Source organism: Geotrypetes seraphini, chromosome 4 (assembly GCF_902459505.1).
Source record: "Geotrypetes seraphini chromosome 4, aGeoSer1.1, whole genome shotgun sequence".
NCBI classification, from domain to species: domain Eukaryota; kingdom Metazoa; phylum Chordata; class Amphibia; order Gymnophiona; family Dermophiidae; genus Geotrypetes; species Geotrypetes seraphini.
In genome coordinates, this window is record NC_047087.1 from 26738467 (window position 1) to 26753632 (window position 15166).

General features: G+C 42.7%; 1 protein-coding gene across 3 annotated transcripts in view; it reads right to left on the reverse strand.

Moving 5' to 3' along the window:
• The window catches only part of VAT1L (vesicle amine transport 1 like), a 127737-nt gene that overhangs the window by 41331 nt on the left and 71240 nt on the right, over window positions 1–15166 (reverse strand). The gene's annotated exons all lie outside the window — the stretch shown is intronic.

Genomic DNA, 15166 nt, shown 5'->3' on the forward strand with positions numbered 1-15166 from the left:
CCAGTTTTCTTTGGTGTAAACTGCCTAGAAATTATTCGGTTATGGCGGTATCCTATATAATAAAACCCTAGCTGCGCATGCGCACTCCTACCTGCGTGTTCCGTTTTCCCTGATCCGCGAGGTGTAGGTCTGTGGCGGCAGGAGTGCGCATGCGCGAGTCCCCAGCCTTCCAGCACCTAACTACACTCGCGGCAGGCCTGGCCGCCTGCGCTGGACTCCCTGCTCTCTCGCGGCAAAAAAAACCCAAAACAGTAAGTTTTTCGCGGTCTCCCATCCCTTCCCGACGTCTGACCGGCCCCCCCTCCCTTCCCGCGGTCCAGACTCCGAACCTGTCTGCAGCACTCTACACACGCTGCTTTGGGGCCTTCTACTGCCCTGATTTGCTCTGCCGCATCTCTGATGATGTCATCAGGGACGTGCCAGAGTAAATCAGGACAGTAGAAGTCCACGAAGCAGCGTGTTCAGAGTGCTGCAGACGCTGCTAGAGTCGGCAGGTTTGTCGGGACCGCGGGAAGAGAAGGAAGGGGGCGGGCAAGGGACTAAGGGAGCCGGCCAGACTTCTAGCACCCGTTAATGTAACATTAACGGGCTAAAATACTAGTAGAAGAATAAAGCTATGTTATGTTAAAGAGATATTCAGTATCAGAGCCCTGGTTAAGAGCTGAATGTTCCTTCCCAGCCTGTTGAGTGATGCTTCAGTGAGCAGGAGCCTCTCCTGCCCTTATATTTCTTTCTATGCAGTCCTTTAACTCAAATTTCCCTCCTTGAATCAACTGTTGATCCAAATACATTTAGGATAGCCCTAATGAATATGCATGAGAGAGATCTGCATATAATGGAGGTGCCAGGCATGCAAATCTGCTCCATGCATATTCATTAGGGCTATCCTGAAAACCCTAATGAATATGCATGAGAGAGATCTGCATATAATGGAGGTGCCAGGCATGCAAATCTGCTCCATGCATATTCATTAGGGCTATCCTGAAAACTCTAATGAATATGCATGAGAGAGATCTGCATATAATGGAGGTGCCAGGCATGCAAATCTGTTCCATGCATATTCATTAGGGCTATCCTGAAAACCCTAATGAATATGCATGAGAGAGATCTGCATATAATGGAGGTGCCAGGCATGCAAATCTGCTCCATGCATATTCATTAGGGCTATCCTGAAAACTCTAATGAATATGCATGAGAGAGATCTGCATATAATGGAGGTGCCAGGCATGCAAATCTGCTCCATGCATATTCATTAGGGCTATCCTGAAAACCCTAATGAATATGCATGAGAGAGATCTGCATATAATGGAGGTGCCAGGCATGCAAATCTGCTCCATGCATATTCATTAGGGCTATCCTGAAAATCCTAATGAATATGCATGAGAGAGATCTGCATATAATGGAAGTGCCAGGCATGCAAATCTGCTCCATGCATATTCATTAGGGCTATCCTGAAAACCCAACTGGCCTGGTGGTCCTCCAGGACAGGGTTGGGAACCACTGAGCTAAATTCTATTAGGGCAATCCCTAGTTTGATGTTACAGTAGGTCCTAGATGATTCATTAATTAAACTATCTTATTAAACTGTATCAGATAACCTCCCCCCCTCCAGTAATGTGGTAGATGATGGCAATTATACTCATAGCATAACATACGATGTGATACTACATACAGTATGCATACTTTGGGCTCCTTTTACGAAGATGTGCTAAGTGTTTTAGTGGTATAGCGCACGCTAGCCAAAAATCTACCGCCTGCTCAAAAGGAGGCGGTAGGGGCTAGCGCGCACTATTCTGCGCATTAAGGCCCTAACACGCCTTCATAAAAGGAGCCCTTAATCTTGATTCATCCTCGCCATTTTCAGGGCACAGACCAAAAAAGTCTGCACCATCTTTAGTCCCTGTTCTCCAACCTCTGAAGCTGTCATTGTTTTTTGTTTCTTTAATAACTTACTATACCACCTTTCGCAAGTCAAGGCGGTGCACAGACTAATAACTATGAACAGAAAAGGAACTCCAAATTAAAAATTCAAAGGATAGAGATCATTCAGACTTAGATACTCGCACATTCCTACAACAGACAAAACTAACCTGTTCTAACTTAAGATAGCAAATAAATTAAATTTAAAAAATATCCCTTCCTTTTATATCTTGGATGATGTATTGGGCCCAGCAAACAGTCCTCAACCGGATGCTTTTATAAAAACATTTGCTTTCATCGCTGTTTTAAAAAGCGGGAAATGAAATCAGTCCTCCGAGAGTGGTAGATCAGTGTTTTCCAACCTTTTTACACCTATGGACCGGCAGAAATGAAAGAATTATTCTGTGGACCGGCATCGGTCCGTGGACCGGCAGTTGAAGAACACAGGGTTAAGTCGTGGGCCAGACCTCGCCCATCTCTAACCAATCTCCACTCCAGACCCCGCCCCCATAATAGTACTAATTGCACCTTGCACGTCCCGTGCCTCATCTGGAAGCCTTCCTTCTGGATGCCCTTAGGAGCCACTGCCTGTGGCTTTGTGCACTGAATCAGTTAGGAAAAGGGAGCTGGCTCGAAGATAACGCCGCATCGATCGCACCATGGACCGGCGGTTGAAGAACACTGTTTTGGGTCTGATGCACATGCTGGCCCTGTGGACTGGCACTGGTCCATGGACCGGTGGTTGAAGAACACTGTGGTAGATCATTCCACAATCTAGGGCACAGAAAGAAAAATGCCGAGTTTCTTGTTGATTCATAGTAAGATTTGGAGGGTGGAGGAAGAACTAACCTTAGTGCATCTATAGAACGAAATGCCCTAGCTGTGTAGGCAGATATTACATTTGATAAGATATGAAAGGATTCCTAAATGAAGAGCTTTAAGGGTGAGACAAAGTAGCTTGACCTGAGCAATAAGAAACTAGGAGCGAATGGAGTGATTTAATAAGTGGAGCACAGTGACCATACCGACCTGCTCCATGGAGAAATCTGGCAGCTATATCGAAGCCCTTCCATCTCACCGGCCATGATCAGGTGTCTGCCCAGCACTGGCTTTGCTTCTCAACTATTGGTGTTGCTATTTTAAAATTCTGTTAGCATTTCCAATTCCACCATCTCCCGCAGGAACTCAATTTCCCCCTCCCATCCCCGTGAGTTTTATCCCTGTCCCTTTCCCTTTCCTGTAAGCTCTGCCTTAACCGCACAAGCCTCAAACACTTATGATTTTAAAGCATTTGAGGCTTGTGCAGATGAGGACGGAGCTTAGGCATTGATGGAATGAGGCATTATGACTTCACAATCTGAGCTCTAGAATGTTGCTACTTAGGATTTGAAAGTGTTTGAGGCTTATGCAGATGAGGACGGAGCTTAGGCATTGGTGGAATGAGGCATTATGACATCACAATCTGAGCTCTAGAATGTTGCTACTTATGATTTTAAAGGGTTTGAGGCTTGTGCGGATGAGAACAGAGCTTGCAGGAACGGGGCAGGGACAGGAAAAGAACTTGCCGGGATGGGACAGGAAAATGAGTTCCCACGGGGACGGGGAAGAATTTGTTCCCGTGTCATTTTCTAGTACTTGTAGTATGACTAAATTAATAAAATCAGACGTCAAATAAAATACATATAGTCAGGCTAAATTAACAAAATCAGATCTTACTGGGTAGTTAGTTTGGCAGACAGACAAACTAAGACAAACTGGAACGATGGGAAAAGGGGAGAGACTACAATCTTGAAAGGAAAGAACGGTAAGAGGGAGAAAATATAGAAAATGAAAGTGGTTCCTTTGAAAGGAAAGTTTGTCAGACAGAAGATATAAAGGCAGCCACAGTTAATGTAATTCTGAAACCTAATTTATGAAAGTTGGATCTGGGGGCCGTTGGAAAGATATTGTAATGAGTAAACATCATTTTCCTTAGATAGATATATGTACACATAGGGGGGGTGGGGGATTGTTATGGAAATTTTACTAAATAAATGTGATTATAATATATTTAAGCTATGTTTGATTGCACTAATTGAGGAAGTGTGGGTGGGAAGGGTTATAATTTTTATGTTTTTTAGGATTATATGAGAAAGAATTTCAAGTGTTATATTGTAGTTATTAATGACATATTCCTGTACACTTGCTGTAAGATTTTAAAATGAATAAAGAACTTAAAAAAAAAAAAAGAAAGTTGGATCTGAAAGTAGAAAACTAGCAGCATGGAAGATATTAGTAGTTGAATATTAAGTTGAAATTCAGTGAAGTAACACAATCATTTCCTAGAATCTATCATAATCGCAAGTCAAGATGACTAATGTTAAAACACATCAATCATCATGAATTTGTGCGTTCCTACGCAGGGGAAGTAATGAATACATTAAAAGAACTGGAAAAATATCAGGGTTGGTGCGAGATGACTTTTAACGAGTTGATCCCACAAACAAAAGTGAGTGAATATAACCATTTGCAAGTAATACACATTAATCAACAAAGCATCAAATCTTGTTCCCACATTTTTGGAGAAGGAAAGATGATTTTAATGTAAAGTAGCTTACTGGTCTGCTTGCGGAGCTAATATACAGTTCTTTTCAGGATTCAATTTTATGGACACGCCTAGTGTTGAGAGGTAAAATGAAACATCTTCAGCACCTTGTGGAGAAAGAACCTTTGAGAATACATTATACCTCTATGTATTTATTCATTTTTTGAAAATAATTACATGCCACTACTTATAAAATTCTTGGCGATTTACAATAGGTTTAGGGGGGGTCAATATTCAAAGCAATTTTAATGGGCTGCCCAGGCCAAACCCTGATATTTAACAAAACATACCCCGATACTGACATTGAATATTTGGGCAGATCACCTTCAAAAAGATATAAAAAGGATGGAGTTGGTCCAGAGGAAGGCTACTAAAATGGTGTGCGGTCTTCGTGATAAGGCGTATAGGGACAGACTTAAAGATCTCAATCTGTATACTTTGGAGGAAAGGCGGGAGAAGGGAGATATGATAGAGACGTTTAAATACCTACTTAATGTAAATGTGCATGAGTCGAGTCTCTTTTATTTGAAAGGAAGCTCTGGAATGAAAGGGCATAGGATGAAGTTAAGAGGTGACGGGTTCCGGAGTAATCTAAGGAAATCCTATTTTACAGAAAGGGTGGTAGATGCATGGAACAGTCTCCCAGAAGAGGTGGTGGAGACAGAGACTGTGTCTGAATTCAAAAGGGCCTGGGATAGGCAGGTGGGATCTCTTGGAGAGAGAAAGAGATAATGGTTACTGTGGATGGGCAGCTCTATGACCTCACAATGCAGGTGCACAGAGCCTTAGCCTATAGGAAGAGGAGATGCAAATGTTAAGAGCCTTAGCCAATAGGGAGAGGAGGAGATAATGGTTACTGCAGATGGGCAGAATAGATAGGCCTTTATCTGCCCTCATGTTTCTATCACCACGGCGCTGTCCAGTTAGTCCGCACAGAAAAATCTTTCAGAGTTTTGGAATTATCCTGGATACTCAATTGACAATGGAACCTCAAATAAATCATTTAAGTAAAAAGATATTTTTAAATGACATCGTTGAAAGTAATTAAATCTAATTTTCCCCACAGAATATTTTTGAATGTTGGTAGAGGCTATTAGTCGGTCTTAGGACTCCTTTTTAGCAAGTTGCACTGGAGGCTTTTATCTTGATCCAATGTGGTAAATGTTCCAACACGCATACAGTTCCTATGAGCGTCAGAACACTGACCTCGCTGGCCCATGCTACAAACCTCTACCACAGCTTTGCAAACAAAATTATATTTGTAATGTATATATTTTTTTCATGTGCTTTCTTTGCTTTCAAGAATGACCTGATTGGAGCACTGTTTAATAAAGAAAAAAAAAAAAGGTAGCTTTTTTAGCAAGAAACCTAAAGCTATGTTTTTCATGTGCTGTGCTTCAGATCTTTTCCTCTAATTAGCAAATAGCATTGCTGTTTGTCCACAAAAACATAAGGTTTTGCATGCAATATATCTGTTTTGATGTACCCTGTTTATGTGGTGCCTTATTAAATGTATTTTGAGCTTAATAAAGCAAAAATAAAAACCTAGAAAGCTATTTAGCAGATCGCATTAAGGACGTCCAAACTGTGCCTAAGTTCCGCCCATAGGTCTATACTCAAAAGTAGACCTTCTTTTCAATGTTTATAGGACCTAGTTTTACAATTGCTATGCAGCTTGCTAGCTCACTCTGTAGCACAATGGTTAAACCTACAGCCTTCTACCCTAATGTTGCTGGTTTGAATCCCAGTCACTCTCTCTGATGGAAGAGAAATAAATAAAAGCATTAAACAGATCCAACTCCCAGTATCACAAGGAACAGTAGAGAAATATTATATTACATTACATTAGAGATTTATATTCTGCCATTACCTTGCGGTTCAAAGTGGATTACAAAAGATTTATAGTAGGTGTGTTACAAAAGAAGATCAGTGGTCGTGACTAGTGAAGGTAAAGAATAGAGAATGACACGGTGACAAAATTCATCACCGTTCCCGTCCCTGCGGATAACCGCGGGAAACCATCTTCATGTCATTCTTTAAGGAGAGAGGGAAGAATCAGAGTATGAATGGGCCCAGCCACTGACCCTCAAGCCTTGCATTGAAGAATGCTGAGATTGAGCAGCAACATTCCAGAGCTGAGATTGTGATGTCATAATGCCTCATTCCACCAGTGCCTAAGAGCCAAACTCATCAGTGATGTCACAATGGCTTCATTATCCTATACTTGGCTCAAATAAGAATCAGAGTATGAATGGCCACAACCACTGACCCGCAAGCTTTGCTTTGAAGAATGCTGGTGTAGAAGGACTGAGGTTGAAACAGACACTACAGAATAACAGTCTCTGGTATCCAGAGCAGATATTGTGATGTCATAATGCCTCATTCCACCAGTGCCTAAGAGCCAATCACATCAGTGATGTCACAATGGCTTCATTATCCTATACTTGGCTCAAATAAGAATCAGAGTATGAATGGCCACAACCACTGACCCGCAAGCTTTGCTTTGAAGAATGCTGATGTAGAAGGATTGAAGTTGAAACAGACACTAGAAAATGACATGGGATTATTTCCCATGGTTATCCGCGGGGGCGGGAACGGTGATGAATTTTGTCACCGTGTCATTCTCTAGTAAAGAATAGATCAGGTAGTCTCAGAGGGTCAAGAAAAAGATAGGAAGAAGGAAGGTATTTGTGATGTTAAGACTTTTTCAGGGATTTCTTGAAGAGTATGGTTTTTATTTCTCTTCTGAACAACTTGTAGTCGGTGGTTATTAGCAGAAGATTGGAGATTTGGTTATCTAGTTTTGCTGCTTGAGCGGCTAGGAGGCCGTCATAAAGTTTTTTCCGTTTAACTTCTTTGACTGGAGGGTGTGTGAATGGAGTGTGCGTTTTTCTATGTCTGGTTGAGGTAGTATGGATGAGTCGGTTGTTCAGGTAGGTTGGGCTGTCTCCATTTATAGTTTGAAATAGTATGCAGTAGAATTTGAATAGTATTCTTTCGTGGATTGGGAGCCAGTGAGAGTTGATGAATGCTTCGGTAATGTGGTTGTGTTTTCTTAAAGAGTAGACAAGTCTTAGGGCTGTGTTTTGAATTGTTTGTAATTGTTGCAGGACAGGGGAGGTAGAGGATGTTGCAGTAATCTAGTATACCTAGGATTAGGGGTTGTACTATGAGATGGAATTGTGTTCTTTCGATTAATTTACGGACTTGTCTTAGATTTCTCTTAATGGAAAAAGATTTCTGTATTGTTTTTATTTGTGGTTGCATGGTGCAGCATCTGTCTATTGTCGTTCCTAGCCGTTTTAGAGTGGTTTGAATGGAGTAATTGATTGAGTTGATTTCTATGAAGCAGACAACCCCTGGATGTCATGCTCAGTGCTCTAACCAGTAGACTACTCCCCCTCTCTAAAATTGAAAGGGGATAGATTCCGTACGAACATAAGAAAGTTCTTTTTCACCCAGAGAGTGGTGGAAAACTGGAACGCTCTTCCGGAGGCTGTTATAGGGGAAAACACTCTCCAGGGATTCAAGACAAAGTTAGACAAGTTCCTGCTGAACCAGAATGTACGCAGGTAGGGCTAGTCTCAGTTAGGGTGCTGGTCTTTGACCAGAGGGCCGCCACGTGAACGGACTGCTGGGCACGATGGACCACCGGTCTGACCCAGCAGCGGCAATTGTTATGTTCTTATGTTCATAATACTGTCAGACAATTCTTACAGATTTATGATTTCCAACTCTGATAATGTTGCTTAAGTCCCACTTCCCTTACACAGCAGAGTTCTGCGGTTACCACGCAGTCGTCACCAGATTGAGCTCTACAAATCACATTTGCTTTTTTTTTTGTACTCTGTATACACAGGGCACAACATTTTCAGATGTGGCATTCGAAAGCAAAAAAAAAAAAAGCTGTTAGTATTCCACACAGATGATTGCCTCTTGTTCTGCATTGTTCAGAAAAGGTCAGGAAATGCTAACACTTCCAAGTACCTCCATCACTTTGATCAAACACGGCAGTAAAAATGGATTCTGGGAAAGAAGATCAAGGGATTGAAATTAGCCACATTTCATGACGCCAAAGAGCTCAACACACAGTGCCTCGTCAGTGTTCCGATTTACCATACTCTACTGCTGTAATTACCATGCACAGTTAGCTGATTGGTAAACATTATTTTGAATATGGTCCATCAGCAATGAAGTTGCTTAAATGCCCTAATGTGCAAGAAGTATAATCGTTTACCTAAGGCAGATCAAATCTGCTCCATCTTCCAACCCTCCATTCTGTTCAGTGAACAATTCAGAAATCCAATTAAATATTTTTCTTAGCTGAAGGATAGATCTTTTCCCTCTTTCTCTTCCAATCTATTCCTTCCTGTTTCTGTAGTGCAAAATTTTGCCAATCTATACCCTTCAAGGACTTGCTTTGAAACTGATTTTTATTTTTTTTTAATGCAGATTTATAACACAGCGTTAGTTGCCAGGATTTGACAGCATCGAGATGAGTGATTCAAGGGAAATCTTAGTCTTATCCAGTGAAACGAAGCAACCCAGAAATGACTGGCATTACCAACACACATAAAAAAGGCACACACTTCAGACACAGTACATTTTCCTATTTCTAAGGAATTGGCCTATTTTTGAAAGAATTTTAGGCATGCTGCTCCCTTAACCCAAGCCTTTAAAAACGTGCAGGGTGATTTATCTCTTTCCCTTAACTCTCCCTTCCCCCGCTGTCCTTGATGCATCTCTAATTCTCTCTATTATTCAGAAAGACACATTTAGAGAGAAAAAAAATCCCACTCCTGCTGCACCACCGCTTTGAAATGGGAAAGCAATTTTATGCTGCACTTAGGAAATGAAATGATTGAAAGCTGAATACCTATGTCTTCTTATAAAAGTAAAATTAACTTTCAAAAAACATTCTTTGTATGGTTTTACAAGGGAGAATTCATTTATACATTAAGTGGAACAATTTTTCTGATCCAAATGCGAGACATTTCTTCTAAGAAAACATTTTTTTTTTTTTTAGATAAATAAGTATTTCTCATTACTATAGAGCTAGCACCATTATTTAACTCTAAGGAAATCAAGGAAAAGTGATAGTTATTTTAAGTATTTATATACCACGTATAGCCTAAGTGGTTTACATTCAGATACTCAAGCATTTTTCCTTATCTGTCCCGGTGGGCTCACCCTCTACCTAATGTACCTGGGGCAATGGAGGGATTAAGCGACTTGCCCAGGGTCACAAGGAGCAGCATGGGTTTGAACCCACAACCTCAGGGTGCTGAGGCTGTAGCTTTATCCACTGCTCCACTCTACAAATCAAAATGTACTAAAAGTGAACCAGGTATAGGACAATGAAGTCATTTTGACATCACTGATGAGGTTGGCTCTTCGGCATTATGATGTCACAATACCAGCTCTGGTAATCAGAAGCTGAAACTTTTCACACTTTTAGTTTATTCAATTTTCTACACGGTTCTCCTAGGGAAATTCAGAACCGTTTTATGTGAATTTATTCAGGTACTCAAGCATTTTTCTCTATCTGTCCCGGTGGGCTCACACTCTATCTAACATACATGGAGCAATGGGGGATTTAAGGATTTAAGGAATGCTTGGAACGTCCTCTCAGAAGAGGTGGTGGATACAAGGGGCTGATTCTGTATAGGATGCCTGTCTCAGCAGACACCTGAGAAGCGGCTGAGAGTCGCACACCGACATTCTATACAGAATCACGTCTTCCCTAAGGGACAGATGCCTAATCCCTTGATTCTCTAACCAGCACCCATGTCACTGGCTCCAGTTACAGAATTGCATCTACCTGATCGAGGGGGTTCCTTGCCATCAGTTGATCATGGCAAAGGAATCCCTATCAGTTGAGCTGGCAGGTCTCCCCAAATCCATGGCTTTGGGGAGTCCTGCCAGCTCAGCTGATCGGGGGGGGGGGGGGAGAGGGAGGAATACCCATGCCGTGATCAGCTGTGGCAGAGGACCCCCCTGACAAATAACCCCAAAATCAGTAGGAGGGATGCCCATTCCCTCCTGCCACTAGCCTGTGATCCAACACCCCCCCACAAAGCACCATTGGCAGGAGGGATGCCAACTCCCTAATGCCATCTCCCCAGAACCCTCGACACCTCCCAACTTGCAACTCTCCCTAAACCTCCAGACCCCCAACACCACCCCAAACCTCCAGACCCCTCTGGTACCCTTCCAAACCCCCACCTCACATCCCTAAGACCACCCCAACACCCCCTGTACCTTTAATGAAGAAAGGCCGGCCGGAGGGATGCTTATTCCCTCTGGCCGGCAGGCTCGCTTCTGCAAAATTGTGGGCCTTCCCCTATTGGGGCAATCGGGAGTCTTAGGTTTCCTTTCCAGTACAGCCTGGGATGGAACAGGTATGTTTTGAGCCGTTTGGTGTAATCCCTTAGTGAGGGTGAAGAATTTTGTGTTTGGCAAAGATTGCTGCTAGAGAATTAATGTCACAACCCTTGATAAAGCTGGAGGGGAAACAGGGCCACAGTCAGGCTATTTTGTGAATGCAAGATAAAGAATACAGCTTTTTTTTTCAACTGTTATGGTTGTGAGTTGTGAATGATATGGGATTGTGTCTATGAAAACCGCGCTTAAAGACACCTTTATGCCATTTTTTTTTTTTGAAGACTGCAATAGAGTGATATAATTAAAGTGGAGCTTTTCTTGACCAATGACTGTAGAAGCACCTACCGTGTTTCCCCGAAAATAAGACAGTATCATATTAATTTGGGGTCCAAAAACGCACGAGAGCTTATTTTTGGGGATGTCATTTTTTTCATGTACAACAATCATCTATCTCTCCCTTCCTCTCCTCTACCCCAATTCTTCCTCTTTCCTTTCCTCCCCCCCCATGTGTAGCATCATTCCTCCCCTCTCATCCATCCCCTTGTGCAGCAGAATCCCACTGACTCTCCCACCGTGAGACTGACATACCTCTGCTCCGAGGTCTCCTACAGCAGCAGGGGTGGGGGGGGTTGCTGAATTGATGAGTCCGATTTTTTTTCTGCGAATCGGGCAGCACTAGTGTCAGGGATGGAGTCGGGGAGTGTCAGGGACATTCGGGGGGGGGGCTTTGAGGGTCAATCTTAACTAGGGCTTATTTTGGGGGTAGGGCTTATAATAGGAGCATCTTTAAAAATCATGCTAGGGCTTATTTTCGGGGAAACAGGGGGTATATATAAAATACATTCAGTCTCATGACTTGTTGAAGCAACATATCTCAGGCCCTTTTTCTCCACTATGTGAAACCAGCTTGTTTTCTGGTTATATATTTTTTTAACTTTGCTAGTAATAGTTTATTCCTCTTTATAAAACTTTAGGGCTCTTTTTACTAAGGTGCACTAGTGTTTTTCGTGCACGCAGGATTTTAGCAAGCGCTATGCTTCTAGAACTAATGCCAGCTCAATGCTGGCATTAAGGTTTAGCGCACGTGGCAATTTAGCGCGCACTATTCAGCGCATTAAGGCCCTAACGCAGCTTGGTAAAAGAAGCCCTTAGTCTTTTACAATCTGACATTTCACCATGTCATGATTTTCGGGAACTTGAGTGGCAGGAAAAGTAGAGGACACACGGCGTGGCGATACTGGGCACCCCTCGTCCCCTCCCTCCCTTGTTATGCCACCGATGGTACCTATTTTTTGTATATTTTATAAAGACACTTAGGTGTAAACTTGTGAAAATTACAGCTAGATTAAAGCCACACACGTTTATGTCTGCTCAGACACAGGTATAAATGTTGCATTTAAATCCCCCCAATTCTATATATGGTGCCCAAGTTGAAGTGTCCGATGTATGTATCTCATAAAGAATGTATGTAGAATATGCCTCTGCCCAAACTCCAGCTAAGAAAATGCCTATAGACGGGTCATATAAAGTATAGATCTTCTTGGCAGTGCACAGTGCCATACAGAGCCACAAAAAAGATAGTCCCTGCTCGAAAGAGCTTACAGTCTAAACAGACAAATAGGATGTCATGGGGAACGGTTAATCAGCTATCTGGGCTGGTGGGCAGTGGGGAGTAGGGTTATGGATTGAACACAGTGTTCAAGGCCCAGTTAAAAGCCCACCTCTTCGAAAGTGCTTTTGACTCCTAACTCCTCTCACTGTGGGTTCTGCATCCCCAACCCTATGTGTCATGTCTGTCTGTCCAAGTTAGATTGTAAGCTCTTCTGAGCAGGGAATATCTATAAATGTACGCCTTTCAGCGCTATATAAGTGATAAATAGTAGTAATAGTAAGTAGTAGTAGGCTATATCAAAAATATATAATTTGATAAAAGTTCTTCTACACACACAAAAAACTTTATACATTCAAAAATCCGTTTAATATTACCCCCTATCTAACCAACTGCCACACTTAACAGCAAAACATTTGGCCAGATATCAAAATGTCTGGCCAAAAAAGTCATGTGACAGGCAGTTAAAATTTCAACTGTAATGATTCATTAGGTTAATACCGAAGTTACCTGCAGAAATATTTTTCTGTGTTGATCTCTAAATTGCTTTGAGCTGTGAGCAAAGAATTCCCCCTCTACCTGAAATCCCCAAGACAGCTGGCATCTACACCTAGTAATTTCCTAAACTGGATGTTGACAAGAAACTAAAAACTTGTGGAGAGTTCATGTCCAAGATGAAGGCTTTATTAGAACAAATAGATAATCCACATAAAAATGTCTACGGCCTAAACCACTGGAACCAAATGGACCTAACACAGTCCGCGTTTCGACAACATTGTCTTCCTCAGGAGTTGTTGTTTTTATTATTTAATCCACACTCCTGCTTATAGGACCTACAGGGGCCCCAGAGGAAGACAGTGTTGTCGAAACACAGACTGTGTTGGGGCTCTTCTCCCTTGAAAAGAGGAGACAGAGGGGACATGATTGAAACATTCAAGATAATAAAGGGATTAGTCTTAGTTGATAAAGACAGGTTGTTCACTCTTTCCAAGGTAGGGAGAATGAGAGGGCACTCTCTAAAGTTAAAAGGCGATAGATTCCGTACAAAGGAAGTTCTTCACCCAGAGAGTGGTAGAAATCTGGAACGCTCTTCCGGAGTCTGTTATAGGGGAAAACACTCTCCAAGGATTCAAGACAGAACCAGAGCGTACGCAGATAAAGCTAGTCTCAGTTAGGGCACTGGTCTTTGACCTAAGGGCCGCTGCAGGAGCGGACTGCTGGGCATGATGGACCACTGGTTTGACCCAGCAGCGGCAATTCTTATCTTCATATGTTTCCAGGGATTTAGACCCTAGACATTTTTACGCAGATTATCTATTTGCTCTAATAAAGCCTTCATTTTGGACATGAACTCTCCACAAGTTTTTGGTTTCTTGTTGCGTTCCCTTTGTGGAGGGATCAGGGTCAACTTTCTTGTGGATAAACTGGAAGCTGAACATCCTGAATGAAGAAGAAAAAAAAAAAAAGACTGCAAGCAAGTTACAGTGCCTGATGGCATAAATTCTTCCATTGCCAGAAAACAGAATAAAACAGGACCATTAAATGGGAATGTTTTGCATTTTTGGCGTAAATGCCACACTATTATCGAGAGAGACTAAGCAGATATTTGTGCACAATGATGCTCACTAGTACCTCTAACTAAACGTCTATAGAATAGAGTTTGTTAACGGTCGTAAGTGGCCACTTTGTCACAGGATTTACATCATGGTATTTCTCTATGAATTTCACTTTCATTAGATTGTCTCTCCTCAATAGTGAGACACTGGGTTTTAGAGAGAAATCTGCTTGAGCTGCCTGAAAATTTGGAGATCTATAGTTAGATACATTTTCTCTCAGCGTGCATAAAAGATATTTCCTCTGTTTGACAGGATAATTTGGTCTGTCTAGGAGGGATTTATCTCTGTCCATAATTTTGCAAGGGAAACATCAAAGAAGAGAGCAAATGCTGTATCTGCATGGTTAGGGTTACTAGATTTTCGGTGTCAGGTCAAAAGCGCGCCGGGACAAAGGCACGCCCAGACAATTGAGGGCAGTGCGGAGGCGCGCGCCGCTCAAAATTACTGTTTTTAGGGCTCCGACGGGGGGGCGTGGGGGGATCCCCCCCACTTTACTTAATAGACATCGCGCCGCGTTGTGGGGTTGTAACCCCCCACATTTTACTGAAAACTTCACTTTTTCCTTGTTTTTAGGGAAAAAGTTAAGTTTACAGTAAAATGTGGAGGGTTACAACCCCCCAAACCCCCCATAACGCTGGCGCGATGTCTATTAAGTAAAGTGGGGGAGTTCCCCAACAAAACCCCCCGTCGGAGCCCCTAAAAACAGTAATTTTGAGCAGCGCGCGTCTCCGCGCTGCGCTCAATTGTCCGGGCGCGCCTTTGTCTTTCGCGCCGTTGTCTATGAACCAGATTTTCCTTTGGGAAAATCTGGACCCATGGCCACGCCCCCAGGACCACCCAGTTCCATCCCCCAGCCCCGCCCCTGGATGGCATCCATGCATGCACAGACACAACGCAATGATGTCAAACGCACACACGCACGTGACGCCACTGCGTTGTGTCCATGCGTGCGCAGATGCCCCTTCCCGACGCGATTATGGTCGGGAAGCTTTTCAAAACCTGGACAAATTGCCGGGTTTTGAAAAGCCATCCGGACCCCCGGACATATCTGGT